This window comes from Nicotiana tomentosiformis, chromosome 12, assembly GCF_000390325.3.
Source record: "Nicotiana tomentosiformis chromosome 12, ASM39032v3, whole genome shotgun sequence".
NCBI lineage: Eukaryota > Viridiplantae > Streptophyta > Magnoliopsida > Solanales > Solanaceae > Nicotiana > Nicotiana tomentosiformis.
In genome coordinates, this window is record NC_090823.1 from 69059975 (window position 1) to 69063840 (window position 3866).

The following is a 3866-nucleotide window of genomic DNA, read 5'->3' on the forward strand; positions in this document are numbered from 1 at the left end:
AGACATAAATATTTTCTCAAATCATTTCTAAGTGTTTGGCTTAGCATAATAAGTGATAATTTTCTTACACGCCTAATCGCCTACATATTGTTCTCTGTGGGATTCTAACCCCGACTCATAGTTGGGTAAATTATATTGCATGTGACCATGTCCATTTACTTTTTAGTAGTGGATTTGTACGTCATCAAAATTGGCATCGTTGCCGGGGAACAACTTGGCGTATTTAGGTTTATTGAGAAGTAAGCGTAAGTGCTTTGGTCCAAACTTGTGAATATGTTTGTAATTATTTTCTTATCTTTGTTTATCTTCTTGTTTGTTTATTGTTTGTTTGCTTAGTTTTTAAAAACAAAAATGGCATCACGTAATGAAAATTGGTCGGATGGTAGTTGTTCATACTTTGATGACCCTTGTCCTTATTGTGGAGGACCACACTCGTGGCAAAATTGTTTAAATTCTCCCGGGGGCGGATTGTGCGCACAATCTCAAACCCATGAGTGGAGTATTTGTGATAAGTGTGGTCGTCAAACTGGTCATTGGGATAATTGTGCTTATTTGTCCTTTCCTACCCCAATCCCCTGCTATGATGATTCTACTTTTTGTGATGACAAGTATAGGGATATGGAAGTGGAAGAAGTTGAGTATGGTCAAAATGGAGAGTTCAAGCTCATGGTGGAATGCCTACTTGAAGGAGGAAACAAAGAAAAAAGTGCCTTGGAGGAGCTTTTGGAAAATAGTCTCCAAAATGACTTGGCGCTTGAAAGGTTGAACTCACAAATGGAAGAAATGCTTGAAGCTTTAGAGGTCCAAAAAGCCTCGGAAGTGAATGATAGCCAAGATCCATCCGTAGAGGTTAAAGCCGAAAATCCTTCTTTGGAACTAGATCAAAACCAAGAAGAACTCTCAAATGTTCAAAATGAGAGGATGATGCTCATGTTGGAGGCCATTATTGAAAATGAGGAGAAGCACAACTTGGCACTCGAGGACTTGAAACAAGTTTTGACTCAAAATGATGAGAATATCCGCACTTTGGAATATCAAATAAAAATATTGGTTGAGGCTCACTATGCCCACCAACTTGAGAGTGTGGAAAGAGGTCAAGAAGAGTCAAATTTCGAGGAAGAAAATGAGCTTTATTTTGAGAAATCAAGAATTGAACATCCGCCAACCAACTCCATGCTTGTTGGTAATGCCAAGAAAAATATGGAATTAGAGTCAACCGATGTAGTTGAAAATATGATTGAATTTGACTCTAATCCGGGGGACCAAGAGGATGTCAAAATCCGAAAAATATTGAAATTTAGAGGCTTGATGTCACAATCCAAGCATTTTTCAACATTAGAATTATGTGGTGATATGGGAATTGAACTACACGAGTCAATGAGGGATTGCGAGGAGGAAAGGCAAAGGCCATACATTTTACAATTTTGTAGGAACAAGAAGGCAAAATGACATTCCTCACATGAAAGCCAAGAAATCCAAAATGAAGAAATTAAAGTTTGGCTTGATCATCTATTTACCACCCCCCTTTGCTCGTGGTCATACACTTGATTCCAAGTTAGGTGCCCAATTCATATCGTCCAAGTGGCGAGTAAAGTGGTAAAGTTGATTCGGGTCATGCCACGACGTTAAATGCGGCGCTTGGTGGGAGGCAACCCATCGTTTTCAAAACTTTTAGTCGTTTTTTGAAATTTTCTTTTTTAGAATAGCTTAGAATAGCGAGTAGGTCGGAGTGGTTCGGACAGCCCAAACCAGTTGTTGAACACAACTGCACTTCAGGCCTCGGTGTTCACATTTGCAAACTTGTCCTCATCGTAAAATTGAATAAAGGGTTGCATTTGCGACCTCTGCTGGATTTTTGAAGTTCGCAATTGCAAAGAGAGGGTCGCAAATGCGACATCAGAGGCCTTTAACGGGTAACTGTGTTTCATTTTGAAGAAAAGTTAGAAAATTTGGGGCTCTCAAAAAAAATAAACGACCTCACTCTCCCAACTGTCAAATTCTACCATTTTCACTCATAATTGCAAGCATCAAGGTATGAAGGCTTAATTTTTGTGCTCTTTATGTTCTATTGCATCTTCTTCTTCTTCTTCTCTCCTTTATTTCTCAAAAAGCTAGGTTTCAAATGGGTCATGTTCTTTTGTCAGAAATTGTTAAAAAAAATGCTCAAATCATGTGTTGATTTCTGGGTGAGGTTGGTTGAGAGTGTGAGCTTATTTCTTTGCTTAAAAAATGGAGAAGTCTGAGTACCCATGGCTTTGTTAAAATAGAAGTGATTTTGTGTGCTTACTATGTGGTCGATGAAAGGCCCGAATGAGATTCCTGGCCGAATCATTTAAATTTCTTCAACACGTTGTTGTGTGTGAAGTTTATTGCATGTTTGTGTGCCTAAAATCTGATTGGGTTATCTAAAAGTGTGATTTTGTTCGAAAACTTTTAGATCTTGGGACTGTTCTGTTGTTGGGGACGATGAGATCACAATTGCGATGGCCTCTTCGCATTTGCAAAGAGGTGGTCGCAATTGTGAAGACTATCAGCTCTACCAACCTTCGCAATTTCTAAGACTGGATCGCAATAGTGAACTTTCTGGGTTCCTGTTGCCTTCGCAATTGCGAAGAATATGTCGCAATTGCGACATCAGAGAGCAGGCATATGCTGAACTGAAAATCCTGAATTTTTTCTAAGGCTGGGTTTCGATTGTCCAATCACTTCTTTGGCATATTTGACTCATTTTGTAATATATTTCATAGCCATACCATGTTTTCACTCCAATACTTTCTTTACAGGTACCGTAAGCTAAAAATGAGCTCCAACTCCGATGAATCCGCGCATGAAAATCCTTTGGAAGTTGAGGAGAACTATGACCAACACCGATTCTTGTCATTGGAATGCCAGGAATGGTACTATGCCGAGTTGATTTCGAAGAAGTTGCTCCCGGAAAGTGGTATATTGCTGGATAAAGTCCCGGAACATCTTCCCGAGTTCTATCAGAGGCTTGTAGACATGGGATGGACCTGTTTTGTCCCTCATCCTTGCAGAGCCAATGAGCAATGGGTGAGGGAATTCTATTCTAACCTTCCAGCCATCAAGTTAAGAGAGCCCATCATGAAGATTTTGTGGCAAAATGGTGAATTTCAGAGCTGAAGCTGTGAACCAAATCTATCACCTACAGGATCATGACATGGCCCCATTCCGTGCAAAAGATTGTGCCTCAGGTGAGTGGTTGGTTTCCAAATTGTGCCCGGGTGTGGATGTTCCATGGGCAGTTGAAGAGAGAGGGATCAAGTCCAAAGAATTCACTGCCGAAGCAAAGATATGGTTGGCCATCATATGCAGTCGCATCTCCCCTGCAGGGAATATATGGAATGTACCAATAACGAGAGCTCAAATGATATCCCCCATTCTTTATGGTATTCGGCTCAATGTTGGTGAGATTTTCAACAATGAAATGAGCTAGTATCGGATTCAGAATGGTCCATCATTGATTTTCCCATCTCTTATCACTGAGTTGTGCCAACTTGCTGGGGTTCAAGAGGATCCGGTAGACAACTGGATAGATCCGAGAAAGCCTATCAATTCATTGAAGAAAAGAGGAGAGGGCGGCCGTCAAAAGCAAAAAGAGAAAGTTGGGATCTTCTTCTCAGACCGACCAGGGTAGCCAGACATCATCTTTTACAGGAGGACCATTCGCTATGCTTTTTGAGGAAATGCGGCTGATTCGCGACCTAGTAGCTGGCCCACAGGGACCTAAGGAAACATTTGAGGGACCTTCTGTATGCATTTCAAAGAAAGAATTTCAAAAGTATCTTGATTATCAGAAGAAGCAGGGGGATCACCTTAAGAAACTGGAGAAAGCATATACTGATTTG